Raw genomic sequence first — 15,472 nt, 5'->3', positions numbered from 1 at the left:
CATAAGCATTGCATGTGATTTACTTACAAGGGTTAAATTATGTAGGTTCTAATTAAACCTCATGATACATAAATCTTGAACTTAATACAGATTAAATTTCATAGCATTCCACATATTTCAGATGTGTTACATGTATATACACATACTTATTTAGAGGTGGAGGGAGGATTGTGATTTAATTTAAAGAAATCCCTCAACATGAAAACTCCTTTCATTGATGCAAATCAGAAATTCATATGCAATTTTTAGTCTTAGTTGTCTAGGGAAGAGAGAACCTAAATGACTTGCCCATGGTCACAGCTAGTATGGGTCAGAAATAGGGCTTGAATCCAATTTTTCCTGACTTCTCAGCAGGCTATCTGCTATGTCATACTGTCTCTCATCAAAAGTTTAATAATAGAGATAAAGATGGAACCTGTGGTTTCATTAATATAGAAAATGTCATAGGGAGTTGTATATAATGTTGAGATGACAGATTACTTGTCCAGAATTGGTCAGTATATGTCAGGGGCTAGATTTGAATCCAGTCTCCTTTGACTTTGAGGCTGGGTTTCTATCTACTCTATTGCTCAGCCCTCATACAAAATATCACAATTGTCATTGTTTGCGAAGAAGTTATGTCCAGTATTCCACACTGTGTCTACAGTAATGATTTTGGGCCATGTTTGCTAGTGTACCTGGGCATACTACATCTATACTCCTATGAGATACTTGCACATGGTATACAAAACATTTCCGTTGATGAGGAGAGGAGAGACTATAGACAAAAGATGTTAGTTCATATAAATTCATATAATTCATATAAATTATATTTAATTTCTATAATTAATTCATATAAATAAGAAGGGAAACTGGTACCTTTTTTAAAAAAATGACAGTTATATCTATTTTAGATAATTATAATAGCTCCATTTATCTCTCTGTAGTACATTACAGTTTGCAAAGCACCTTCTTTATAACAACTTTGAAAGAGAAGGAATTCAAGTATTATTATCTCTACTTGACAGATAAAAAAACAGCCCATGGAGTTTAGGCAAATCATTCAAGGTTACATAGTTGTTATCCAGTATAGCTACACCATGAACCCATGTCCCATAACTCCTGGTCTACTGTCCCATCCCACCTGTTCTACTGGAAGACAAGACTGAGCTTGTTCTAGAGCAGGAGTGGAAAACCTGTGACCTTGAGGTCACATGTGGCCCTCTAGATCCTCAAGTATGACCCTTTGACTGAATCCAAACTTCACAGAACAAATCCCAAAGGCCACTTGTAGCCTCAAGGTTCCCCACCCCTGTGCTAGAGAATGAAAATGCCATGTATAAAGACAGACAGGAAGATCCAGAGAGAAGACATCACATTTATTGCTCTCATTTTTAAGACATACTCAAAATGATCATAACTCTTTAGAGGAAACCTACTTGTATATGTATTTTCACATCCATATCAGAAGCAATGCTGCCAGGTTGCTGAATTTTAAGCCAGAGTTTCAATGTGTGAATGTTCATCAAGATGTCTTTATCTATGCACTTTCAGCTAGTTTGGGCACTTTCCCCATTTAAGAAATTTCTGCACTGTTTAGGTTAGAGGTGACAATCTACTGAATGATTTGGGGTGATATGACTGGGGTTGACTTTAGGCACAATTGTAAAGTAAATGAAGTTTGTAATTATTCCCACCCTCCCCATCAGTGCTGGGTCTCTCTCCTTCCATACCAGGGGCCTGCCCTCTGTCATTGCTCTCTGCTATTAATCACCAACATGCAGTCCTTTGGAAGGCTATTAGCTGACACCTGTTTCAAAGTATAGAAGCAGCTAGGTAGCACAGTAGGGCCAGACCTGGAGTCAGGAAGATCTAAGTTCAAATCTTGCCTCAAACTTTTAAGTGTGACCCTGGACAGGTCACTTAAATCTGTTTGCCTCAGTTTTCTCATCTGTAAAAATGAACTGGAGAAGGAAGTAGCAAACCACTCCAGTATCTTTGACAAGAATACCCCAAATGGGGTCTACAAGAATTGGACACAACTGAAAAATAATTGAGGGACAACAAGCTTAAAGTATGGCCCTTTCCAGAGTTATTGACCTTTTAAAAAGCCACAGTTGGGACCTTACCACTGTTCCTCCCATATGTGTACCATCCTATTAGGACCTCTAGAATCTAGGCATCACCACAGGCATCTCAGACGTGGCCTTGGCTGGACTGCCTCACACCACAATGACTTGGGGCTTCCCTCCTCAGCCAGACCTGCAATCAAAGAAAACCATCGTAAAAATTGTCTTTGGTGTTCACAATCTCAACTTCACCAGTATCGTTGATTTGATGAACCAAATGTGGAGATCTTAAGGGTTCTGTTGCTATTTTAAGGCTCACTAAAATGAAACTATATCCTCCATTGAAACCATCTTTGACAGCTTTTATGAAGAAATGGATTCCCCTTGTTTCCAAGAGTAGGAAAAAACAAAAACTACAGTCAGCAGGGGGCGTCAAGCATTGGGGGACTTGGGAAATGGATTCATTTCAATTCAACTGGTACATATTAAGTGCTTCTAGGCATTGTGCTAGGTATCTGGGGATAAAATAACAAAAAAAATTAAAGGAAATAATCTGTCTTTACATTCTACTGGAGCAATGGGTTTAGAGCCCAAAGGAAAGGAGGTCTGGGTCATAGAGTCCAGGACCTAGCTTCTATGAGGCAAAAGAAAAAATAATATTACTTCTGAAGCCCTAGTGAGCCCTGGCCCAGGTTTTAGAACTGTTCTGAGCATCAGTGAAGGGTGAATCAGAGCAGAAAGTTTGGTAAAAGTCCTGAATCCTTAAATCTACTGACTTCGAGTCAAAACAATTGGGGAGGGGGGAGGAATTAATTGCATTAATTTCAAGACATAAAATTGACATTGGTTGAATTCTTTTATTTACTGTGTTTATTACATATCAAGTATATGTAACATTATATATGCATATAATATAATTCATTGTTCAGTCATTTCAATTATGTCTGACTCTTCATGACCCCATTTGGGGTTTCCTTGACAAAGATACTAGAGTGTTTGCCATTTCATTTTCCTGTTTATTTTACAGATGAGGAAACTGAAGCAAACAGGATTAAGTGACTTGCCCAGGGTCATACTACTAGTAAGTCTGAGGCCAGATTTGAACTCAGGAAGATGTCTTCCTGACTCCAGGCTCAGCACTCTGTATACTGTGCTACCTACCTAATATTATATATTAATTAAAAATCAAGCATGATTTTTATTAAGCATATGGAGTGTTTGGATCAAGATATGTCTACTTTCACTTTGGAAATTCAACTTCATAATCACTCTAGGGTTTGTTTATAAGACATAAGATCATTTTCTTAGGGTTTAGGTTGTGAGGTTTGTTTTTTTCCAGGCCAAGTAGAATTTGGAGTTCTGTTATTAGTTCATTTCTTAAGTGCCTACTGTGTGCAAGACTGTGCTGGGGGTGGGTGGGGGTGGGGAGGAGGGTGAAAGACAAAAACCATTCCAAAAAGAGCAAGGGTGAGAGATGGGGAGGAAACTTCCCTGCCCTCAGAGAGCTAATAGTCTACTGGCTCGGAGGGTTTAGGGTCCCAGAGGAAGAAGAGATTGGGAAAGAGTAATATGAACCATTTATTTATTAATAAATTAAATGGATTTGTCCAAATTATGTTTGCAAAATCACTGAACCTTCCTATGTTTTTAATTAGCTGAGTTGGTTTAGTTATACAAATATAATTGGTCATTGTTAGTTTTTTTAAGTAATAAAACAAAACTAAATGTATATTTGTTTCTACAGAAAGAATAAGGCCTTTGCTAAAACCCTTCAAAAGTAACATTTTAATATTCTAAAATCTTTTAACATAGGAATTAATGGATTGGAATTTTGTCATTTAACAGCTGGACTAGGGTAGAAAAAAAAATCCCTGTGTTGACTTGATTTGGAATTTTTTAGGGAAATGCCTAAGAAAAGGCCCTGTGGCCTAATGGGACAGTCATACATAAATAAGAGATCTGCTTTCCATTTTCAAAACGGATCATCAACTTTTGATGTAACCTTACTTTCACTGAAGTTTAGTTTCTTTGTTTAAAAAAGGTCCAATTGTGACATTTTTTCCCCTTCTTGACTCCTCTTTGTAATAGTATTGAGATATATAACTTTAAAACCATAGTTTAAACTCTTTCTTATCTGACATGGTCATGGATTATTGTATTCTGCTTAATCAAATTATATGGTCTAAAAAAAGCTGTATGTTTGTCCCTGATATGGATTGCTAATTTTGTAAGAAATTATTGGTAAAATATGATTATTTTCATTTTGCAAATGAAAACCAAAACATTGAGAAGTGATGTGATTTGTCCATGGTCACAAGCTAGTTATAGTTGGGATTACAATTCAGGTCTCAACTCCAAGTCCAAAAGTAATTCTACTGTGCCACACTAGAAGGCTGTAGATGAAGCTAGGTTTCCCAAAAATGAGAAGATGTATTTTTAGTTATGTACTTTTTAAATATAATCAAGTATATCTTTCATTTGTTGAATCCACAATTGAAATATTCTATTCCATTTGGTTCTGTTTGTCTTTTCTAGAATACCTTTTTTTTGGGGGGGGGGGCAGGGGGTGTGTGTGGGGTGAGGGGGTATTGTTTTAATGTTTGTTCCTGGAATTCACTAGATTATGCTTTAAGTTGAAGATCCAAATCTCTTTCCTGCAAAAATCAGTTTTCCAAAGTATGTTTGTTAAATAGCGAATTCTTTCACCAGTTTTATTTTATAAAGATTTACTAAACACTAATGAATAATTTGAATAGTCTCTCTTAGAGGAAGGAAAAATGCATTATCAGAGAATTATTCAGTTTAAGAAACAAAATTGTCCAGAATTTTTCACAGCAAAAGTCTTTGGAACTTTCCAAGAACAAATGATACATAGATTATTCAGTAGTATAGAAAAAGATTGCACACCATAATGGTGTTGATTTTAGAACCAGGAGAAGAAAACATTTAAAAATTATAGATCAATTTCACTAATGAAATGCATAGCAAAAATGCTAAGTGGGGATGGCTAGGTGGCACAGTGAATGAGTCAGGAGGACCTGAGTTCAAATCCAGCCTCAGACACTTAACACTTGCTAGCCATGTGACCTAGGGCAAGTCACTTAACCCCAATTGCCCTGCCTTCCCCCTTCCAAAAAGCAAAAAAAAAAAAAAAAGCTAAATGAAATAGCCCATAGAATATAGCAGTAGTCAAGAAAATAATTCATAATAATCAAGAAGTATTTGTTTAGATCAAGCATAAGAAAACTAACATCAGAAAGACTATCAATATCATATATACCAAAAAAAGTTAAAAAAAACAACTATGAGTCAATAGATGCCAAAAAGTCTTTGATAAAATTCAATATTCATTCATGATAAAAATACTAAAAAAAGGAACATAGAAAGATTTTTCTCTAGCACATTAAAAACATCTACCTTAAGCCTAAAGCCCAAATAATATGCAGTGGAAAAACACTATAGAAGCACTTACTAAATATAAGTATAAAGTAAGGATATACACTTTAATAATTTTTGCTTGATACAGTTCAAGAAATTCTAGCAATTAAGATAGGGAAAAGATATTGGATAAACAATAGAAATGAAGATGGGGTTATTAATGGATTACAAGCTTAGTTTGACTAAGCAATGTGATTAAGTCAGTTAAAGAAAGTGTAGTCTTGAACCACAATGAACAAGAACAGCTTCCAGCAATAAGGAGGTGATTATCTCACTGTATGTTTTTCCTTGTCAGATCACTTCTACACCATTGTGTTCAGTTATGGGCACCATAGTTCAGAAGAAAAAAAATTGACAAATAAAAAAGAAAACTCAATCTAGGACATAGATTCAATGTCATCTAAGAATCTGAATGAAGTAAGGTTGGTGCAGGGCATTGGGAAGGGAGGTGTGTGAAGTAGTGGGAGAAAAGAGTTTACCCTGAAGAAGAAAAGATTCAAGGGGGATATTGGTAGCTGTTTTCAAGTATCTGAAAAGTTGTCATGTGGATTAAAGACTAGACTTGTTATCTTTGGTCCCAGTGAGGAAAAGTAGGAATGGAAACCAGGGAGAAAGTTTCAGAGACAACTTTTGGTTTGATGTCAGGAAAAATTTAGCTCTGGAGATGGTAATTTTCCTTTCATTGGAAGTTTTCAGGCAGAGATTGGATAACCACTTGGGAATATATTGTAATGGAGATTCCTTTTCTGGTATCTAGAATGGTTATATAGAATTTCTGGTGTCTAGAATAAATGGAACCTGAAGTCTCTTTCAAATCTAAAATTATTGGAATTCTCATCATGATTGGCAGATGATATGATAGTATATCTGGAAAATCCAACTGCCTCAAACAAAAGCTTAATAAAGACAATATAAATTTCAGCAAAGTTGAAGAATGCAAGATTAACCGACAAAATCATATGTATTATAATTTACTAGTAACAACCCCAAAAATAATTTTTAAAATACTATTTCACAATAACAACAGAATAACAACAATAACAATAGAGAGAACTATTTTTTAAAGTTATAGTTTGTTACATGACCTCTGAGTTCTCTTTTAACTCAGAACCTAAGAGTCTCAGTGAATTAAGTAACTCCAAACCTACTTATCACTTAGCCTATCTCTCTCCATCTCATCTTCAATAATAGCAAGAGAAATTTTTGACGAATGTTTACTAAATTCTAGGTGTATGAGATCTATAGAACTCTTCTTTTTTTTTTAAGAAATAAAGATATGCTACAAAATGGATAAATCTCTCATAGATCAATAACTGGAATGATTATCTTTGGTAAAAAGATAGGTAGAGAAAATAAACAAATAGAAACATGCCACCTTTTTCCTACTAACAACACTAAAAAGTCATAGCACAAACATCATTTGCTAATTACCATCCACCTTTTCCCCAGCCTGTGAGTACAGGTGGCAATTAGGAGAGTTATGAATCTAGTACCTTTTATTAGCTTTACTTTTAAGAGGTTAAGCATGTTGACGTCATCATATGAAAACATAGTTGTAAATTCTCAGCCATGGTGTGTGACAAGCAGTAGTATGATATCCTATTGAGGATTATGTCCTAAACACTGTGGAAATTTTTTCTCTTTTGGTTTTGCTTAAGGCTTATTTTACTTGCAAAAAGTCAGAATTGCCTTTGAATGTCCTTTGTGCAAAGAAGACTCAGAAATATTCTTCAATTTTTACAGGAGGGTTTGGCATGAGATAATAATCATGGATCAGTAGGAGTACAATAGAGACCTCATTAGATGGTTTGTTACTACATAAATTTGCAATTGCTACCGTAAGGCAAAGAAACATTACCTTTTTGTTTCTTCCCAAGGAGTGGGGAAATTTAGATTACAATATTATAGATATAAAATATTTGTATATTAGTGTGTGTGTCTATATATTACATATGTGTGTGTGTGTATATATATATTTTTTTTTCTCCCATTATTTAATCAGTGTAGAAAGTCACAGGGTGGGGAGATTCCCTCAAACAATGTAGATTGGTAACAGCTCTGTAATTTATAGTTTTAAGAGAATTGCCTGGGGATATTGACAGGTTAAGTGACTTTTCTAGAGTCACACACCCAGTTCCAGTCAGAAGTTAATACTGAATCGAGGTCTTCCAGACTGGGGCAGCTTCTCTACCCTACAGGGTAATGCCTATAATTTCGTTTGACCTTATACAGTCAAATCATAGAGTGCATAGTAAAAGAGTACTAGAATTTGGAGTCAGAGGATCTGTTCTGCCCCGTTTTACCAGCACGACATTGGACAAGTCATAACTTGGGTCAGTCCCCTCACACATAAAATGAAAAGTTTGGTCTGGATGAACTATTTTTCATTGTAAAACGCAAATATAACAAGTGCATTTGATGATTATGGTATTAGTCTCCTGCAACAAAAGCTTTGTAGAGGGATTCCCTTGCATTTATTAAGAGAAAATATGAACTTTTCCTGAAGATCTTTCTGCAAAGGGTTAATTGCAAACACATCACGGGGTGAATTCATTACCTTGAGAGGTGACTTGTTTGAATGCTGGAGTTTAAGAGGTCTTCGCTGCCTGACCGTGAACTGGGCAATTGTAATGCCAGATCTGGTCGTGCCGCCTTTGTCTGTGGGGGCGTTAATATAATAGGGTGAAGAAAACCGCTTAAAGACTCAGCTGTGGTTTAGTTGGATGGAGTCAGGGGATGTGTGGGCTTCTATTCTTGACCTAGGCACGACTGAATTTCAATATCCCTGAAAAAGAGGGTGATAATTCCTGCCTCCTTCCTTATTTTCCCAAGGGTATTCTGTCAATTAAAGAGAACATGTATGTCTGGGAAATTGAGCTCCTCAGGCATAAGAGCTCTAGAAATACAAAGTGGGTGGAGTTACTATTATGAATAATAATACACTGTGTTCGTTTTTATTTGTATTTATTATTATTATTATTTTTGGATTAAGAACTTGCAGGTTCTTTCTCCACCCTCCCCCAGGTCTGTAGACATGGAACTCTCGCGGAAAAGCCTTTCCTTGGTAATTGTAAAATCCTTGACTAGAGCCCAGCCAGTTGTCATTGGTTATCTCACAGGAATTCCCATTTCTAAAGAGTTGAAGGGAGAGTAAAATTCAAGGGCATCAAAATAAAATGGAGCATGGTCATCACACCTTTGGCCAAGGTAGCTGCCCTGGCTGATCGCCAAGACTGGAGAGGGGGAATTTGGCTTTGATCGCTGGGTTTTCCTTGGGGGAAATTTGGAGTTTCATTTTGAGGAGCTGGCCCCTCTCTAGTTGGCTTCCTCCTCACAGCCCTCCCTCCTTTCCCCACCCCACAAACACACACATACACACACTCTCTCTCCCCCTCTCGCTCTTTACCGGGGAGGAATTTTCCCCTACTCAGCACAGTGCTTCTCTGCTCGCGAGCATAATTCAAGACATAACTTTGCCTTGATTGCATATGCTGTCGAGAGGAAATTGAAAGATTAACAATCTCTGAGGCTGCTTTCCCTCGTGCCCCCTCCCTCCCTTTTTAAAGAGAGGAGGGAACACAAAGGAGGGGGCTCTGCTGCTCTCCCGGGTTTTCACCGCCCCCCTCAGGTCTGGGCACTAGTTAGCCTCCCCGCAGCGAGGCAGGCAGAGCCCGACCCACCGCGCTCCCGCTGAACTCGCTCTCCTGCTGTCTGTACGCCAAGGTCCCTGCCTTTCACATGACCTAGCCGCGTCAGGGCCTGGAGGCTCCCCCACCGCACACACACCCCTTCTCCAGCTCTCCTCTCCTCTCCCTCCTCCCCCCCCCCCCCGCCACTCGTCCTCTGGTTCGAAGTGTGTTTTTGTCTGCACGTGAGCTGTTGCGGGAGGAGGAGGAGGAGAAGGAAAAATCAGAATAGGGACTCCCGGAACGTGTGAAGCCCGTGTCAAGGGTGATTGGACAGCAGCTGCTCTTGCATCGCCCAGACAGGCTGTGTCCTGTCTGCCGGTGCCAGTGCCGGTGCCTCCGCGTGAGTTCCTTACCAGGTTGCAAGCTGAGAGGGGGTTACCTCTCTTCTGACCCGCCCCCCCTCCCCGAAGCTGTCGGGATTAGAGATGGCTGTGGTGCACTCTGGATGGCAGCCAGTGTCTGTGTGAGAGACCGTTAGTGGGGACATGGGATGTGGTAGGATTGGAGAGAGAGGAGCAGCTCCTTGCAGAGAGCGCGCGCGGCCACCGGTCCGGGAGAGGGAGAGGAAGGGCCAGGCCTGCATCCTAGCAAACCACGGATTCAGAGCAATGGATGCTGCCTTTTAGGCCGAGGGCCTGCTGGATCGGGATTTAAGGGGATGCTGCTGCCTGTGGATAATTGGGTTAAAATCTGAAGTTGCCCTGCTCCCCGGGAAGTGAGAAGCAAAAAGGTAATGTTTCTTTGTTTTCCAGTAGAGATTGCAGTGAGGTGGCGGATCGTGCAGCAGTTCTCTTTCCATTGTAGAATGCTGGACTAGTTGTTTTTGTTTTTTAAAGCATAAAATACCATATGTCCTGAAGTCACAAACATTTTGTTTCTCGGAATGTGATTAATTTTTAAAATGTTAACTCCACGTGAGAAATATAACGTTCTCCCTCCTGCCACCCCCTCCCACCTTAAGGCTCATGCAAATCTGAATTTCACACACAAAATAGCTGCAGGCTCAGTTGTGCAGGGTGCTTTTTTTTTTTTTTTTACTTCTGTGGAAGTGTCAGAAGAGTGAACAAGAGTCTTATCATCCTTAGTGGGTGAGAGGGGGCAGGGTGGAGACAACTGCAGCCGGCTTCCTGTGACTGCTAAGGATGGACTGTTCTTCTACATTTCAAATGGCTGCTGCAAGTTTCATGCAGAGAAAAGGGGGTACTGCAAAGGTGGGGGAGAAGGAAGGAAAGAGGTTAGAGAGAAGAAAAGAAGAAAGGCTGGAAAACACCTTTGTTTTGTTTGCATCCAGGCAAAATGATTCTTTTGTGGGCAACCCACACCCAAAAAGTTCCTACATATTAAATTTAAAAAAGGCTGCTTAGTCATCTACTTATAAAGCTGTGTGTGCAGTCTGTGTGTATACAGAAACTCATTTCCTTTCTTCATTACCTTGTTAGTGGAGCAACTGCCTAGTAGATTCAAGCATCTTTTGCAAAATTTCCAAGGGAAGGCTGCTCTAAGAATAGATCTGGCAGTCACTTGCTACTATACATACCGGCTCTGAATGATACAACCATGCTGCCTCTCCAGCAAGCCAGCATTCAAAGAAATGTGATCCAGTGCCCTTAAAAGACTCTCCTGACCCCACTATGAATGGATGAGGCTTTTTCATTTTTTATTAATGGAGCATTGAGAGAGAGAAAGCTGCTATTGTTTCTAGCTTATTTAGGTTTGTAGCTTCCCAGATTTTAAACAGAGCTCCACAGAAGATTGGAGCATGCCCATTTTTAAGTCTTAGATTCTCAGTGGTGATGGCCTGGTGGTTCATTTTGGGAATAAATGGCTTTTGCTGTGTTGTCTCATGGTGGGTGGTAGAGGGGATGAATGAGATGGAGGTCTTTTAAGTGCAAGCCCAATGATGCAGGTTTTCCTTACTCACTCTCTAATATTCCTAATCCTCTTGTCTTCCAAAACTGACCTGGTTGTGAGGGAAAGCATCAGTCATGGTGACTACAGGACAGATTGCTAAGTTAACATGCTGAAATCAGCACTAACCCTGAAAAGATGTAGCATGGGTTAAGGTTCTGTAATCTATCCATTGTAGTTAATAAACACCAATTAGGTTTAGGTAAATTTAGAAAATGTAAAACAAAATGTCAAAAAATTAAAATTAAAAAATGCATTTTATTGTCTATAGCTTGTTTTTTTTTAGAATTACCTCAAACTCATTCATTAAAAAAACCTGGTTTTTGGCTCACTGTACATTTGTGTTGATTCATGCTGGGCCAAGAGATAAAAACTGAGAGCAGAAGGGTTCTGATCATGATTCCCAAAGTGTCAGTCATCTCTTGCAGACTGTAATGTGGAGAGAAGAGCCACTTGTGGTGCATTAACTGCTGTTGGCAAATAGAATCATTTTGCTGAGAATGTAGTTTCAGTTTGTTTAAGTACTCAGCATGAATGAGGGTGCTGTGACAAATAGATTTGAAACTATTAGGTCCTGGGTGGTTAAATAGCTACTGTTAATTTAATTGGAGTCAATATTTGGAGACTCATGGAAATCAAAACTGTACTGGCCAACCAGAGTGCATTGGCTACAGATTAGCTTGGAGAGCAAGGCCTAAATTGCAAACTAAGATGTATAGGAAAATTAACCCTTGAAAAAATATAACTTCACGCATTCAATGGCAACAGGTTCAGTATGAATGAATATCAGAAAATCCTATATGATAAATAGTAGATTACTTGTTGTTAACTCTTGCTATATTCTTCTAGAAATTCAACATAAACTTATTTTATCAATGATACCAGCTATTCATACTTATGAATATGTTAACAATATGAATAATATTAACATGATTATAATTAACATTAGTATTAACATAAGTTAATATTATTCATATTGATCTAGGGGGGGGTCTGTTAATTTTAGAATTTATTTCATTATGGCCCAATAAAGTAAGACAAATATCGAGGAAGGCAGAGAAACTGAGGCACTACGAGGTTAAGTAGTTTCCTCATTATATAGTCTGTAACAAAGTCATTCCCATATGAATCGTGTTCAATTGTGTGACTTTATCTTTAAATAAAAGGAAAAGTACCACATGCAGGTGGGGGGTTAGACCTTTTCTAGGGTCCTGGAACTGAGATGAAAGACCATTGAATCAGAAGTGCATGAGCTGTGGAGAAGATTGTAAAAGTAAAAGGGGGAGTAATTGGTATGTGAAAGGGGAAGAGAACAGTGATCCTGTAAGGAAGTTGATGAAATGTCACCTGAGGGAAGTGTATCCGAGTATCTAAGTTTTGTTTTGTTTTGTTTTTTTCAGGAACATGAAATAAAGATAAAGTACTTTCAGAGAAAACTATTACTATAAACTCATGCTCTCATTACTCTTTTTCCTGTAAGAGTGAAAATGTACACTTCTGCCAAATCCCTCACATACATTCTAAGATATGGATTTAGCATGGTATCAGGAATGACTGACTTGGAAATATCTCAGGTCATTTTCAAAATTGAAGGCTTTATTTTCTAAAATAAATTTACGTATTAAAAGGGAAAGTGTAGCTTTTCTAAAATGTCTAGCCTAACATCCCAGGATAAGAGCTGGTATTTGCAAATTCAAAATTCAGAAATACATTTCAAACAACTCTTTTAAGAAGCATATTTAAAAAAAAATTTTTAAAGAAGCATTGAGTCACAAATGACCCTGAGTGTGCTTTAAAAATTCTTTGATATAGATATATTAACATGTATGTGTGTAGATGTGTATGTATATATGTGTGTATGTATATGTGTGTGTATGTTTTTCCAGTTGTTTTTCAGTCCTGTCTAATTCTTCATGACCCCATTTGGGGTTTTCTTGGCAAAGATACTAGAGTGATTTGCCATTTCCTTCCAGCTCAATTTATAGATGAGGAAACTGAGGTCAACAGGTCAAGTGACTTTCCCAGGGTCACATAGCTAGTAACTATCTGAAGCCAGATTTGAATTCAGGAAGAAGAATCTTCCTGACTCTAGGTCTAGTACCACCTAGTTGCCCTGTGTACATGCAGACACACACACACACACACACACACACACACACTATGTGTGTGTATTGTATATATGCTTGTATATATACATATTAGAGTAGCTAAAAGGTATAGTGGGTAGAGTCAGTTTATATCCAGTCTCAAACACTTAGTAGCACTGTGACCCTGGATGGGTCACTTAACCTCTGTTTGCCTCAGTTTCCTCAACTGTAAAATGGGGATAATAATAGCGTTTATGTCCTAGGGTTGTTTTGAGGATCAAATGAGGTAATATTTGTAAAGCATTTAGCTGAATGACTGGCATGTAGTAAGCGTTATGTAAATTTAAGTTATCATCATCATTTTTACATGCCATTTCCTTCATTAGAATATAATCTCCCTGATGACAGGGAATGTTTCACTTTACCTGACACATAGTAAGTACTAAATGCTTTTTTGAGTGATCACAGGATCATGGACATAGAGCTCAATGGTACCTTAGAGGCCATGTAATCCAACTTCCTCATTCTACAGATGAGAGACTGAAACACAGAAGTTAAGTGACTTGTCCAAGATCACAAAGGTAGTAAGTGACAGGGTCACTGCAGAACAGCTAGGTCCCTATTAGTGTGAATAAAATCTTCTGAAGTGGTGGCATTATTTGTATTCTGTGTATTTCCATTGGCCTAGAACCAATTACTGTATTTTACATGATTACAACTTTGAATAGTTTAAATTTGAGTATTCAGATACTTCAGAGGTTCATTATTCACTCTAACCAGTTACTACTAGGATTCATGATTTTACTGGAAATGGACATTTTTTCTTCCCCTGCGGGTTGTAGCCTTTCTACACACACACACACACACACACACACACCACAGTCTATTCTATCATCTTTAACTGGAGAAGAATTGTTAGAATTTACACTCTTCTAGTGGAGCCTTCCAGGGACTGCTAGGTGGTGCAGTGGATAGAGAGAGCCCTGGTCCTGGAGTCAGGAGGACCTGAGTTCAAATCCAATCTCAGACACTAGCCGTGTGAACCTGGGCAAATCACTTAACCCTGTTTACCTCATTTTCCTCATCTGTAAAATAACTGGAGAAAGAACTGGCAGACCAATCCAGTATCTTTACCAAAAAAAAAAACCAAATTGGGTAATGCAGAGTTGGACACCACTGAATCCACTCAACAACAAAGGTGGACCCTTCCACAATCCAGAGTCTCTACACTTTAGTGAGATATCAAAAAACAAATCTCATATTGGAATTCAACCTTAGGTTGTGTTAATAGGAGGCTGCATTAATAAAAAGTTTAGTGCCCAGATCATTGAGCTGCTCAGGAAATGGAAATAACCCCAGAGAACCTGAAACATATCCTTCTCCCTGGCAATCAATTAATGAATAAGGAGGTAAATAAGTAAAGAAATATTGACCTGTTGGGATTATTTCTAATTTTTCCCCTTAAGTTTGACTAGATGTATGTGGTCCTGGCTTTTCAGAGCTACACTCTAAACATGAAAACTCCTAGCCAAACATCTGTTTACAGCAGGTAACTTTCTGCATCAGCATATATCCAGATTATCCAAAATATTTACCCCAGCAGTTTCTTTTAGAAACCAAATCCTTTTCCTCTTTCCTGTGAGATCAGCATCTTCTTTTTTTTTAAGCAATTGGAGTTAAGTAACTTGCTCAAGGTTACACAGCCAGTTATTTCTGGGTGTGGTACTAAATATCTGAGCCCGGATTCGATCCCCAGGTCATCCTGACACAGGGCCAATGCTCTTACTCACTGAGCCACCTGGAGTATCTCAGAAATAGCCTGTCTTTTCATGGTATCACAGTATATTAGTGATAGATTAATTAATGATAATAATAATAATGATAAATACATAGTATTTCTGAAGTACTTTAAAGTTTCTGCTTAACAAATATCTCATTTGATCCTCACAAAAATCCTAGGAGGTAGGTGCTATTATTTTTCCCATTTTACAGATGAGAAAACTGAGGCAGAGGTTAAGTGACTTGTACTTGTTACATGTCTGAGAACTGTATTGTCAGGTCTTCCTGACTCCAAGTCCAGTACTCTATCCATTGAACCACACAGGTGCCAGGAAGAGATCTGAAAAATCATGTAGGCTCAGTGCATTTATTTTACAGGTGAGGAAGGTCACAAGGCTAGTTAATGTCAGAAGTAGGACTAGAATCCAGCTTTCATGGTTTCCAATCTAATAATATCTTTGCTATTATCTAGTTGTGTGTTCTCTGCTGGCAGTCTCATTCCCCTCTCCCCCCCCCCAAAAAA

At 38.3% G+C, this 15,472-nt stretch overlaps 1 protein-coding gene across 6 annotated transcripts in view; it reads left to right on the top strand.

Moving 5' to 3' along the window:
• Nucleotides 1-15,472, top strand: part of FRMD4A (FERM domain containing 4A) — a 416,929-nt gene that overhangs the window by 107,023 nt on the left and 294,434 nt on the right. The window contains exon 1 of one of the 6 annotated variants that reach the window (XM_069106436.1): nt 8,949-9,905. The exons of the other annotated variants lie outside the window; for them this stretch is intronic. The gene's annotated coding sequence lies outside the window, so the exon portion shown is untranslated. Of the gene's footprint in view, nt 1-8,948; nt 9,906-15,472 lie in introns of those variants that run through there. 6 annotated transcript variants of the gene reach the window in all.

The sequence above is a fragment of the Petaurus breviceps genome, unplaced genomic scaffold (assembly GCF_028583685.1).
Source record: "Petaurus breviceps papuanus isolate PSGF00001 unplaced genomic scaffold, PetGlider_PUasm1.0 79, whole genome shotgun sequence".
NCBI lineage: Eukaryota > Metazoa > Chordata > Mammalia > Diprotodontia > Petauridae > Petaurus > Petaurus breviceps.
The sequence above is the reverse complement of the archived record's forward strand: the minus strand, read 5'-3'. Positions and strand labels throughout refer to the sequence as shown.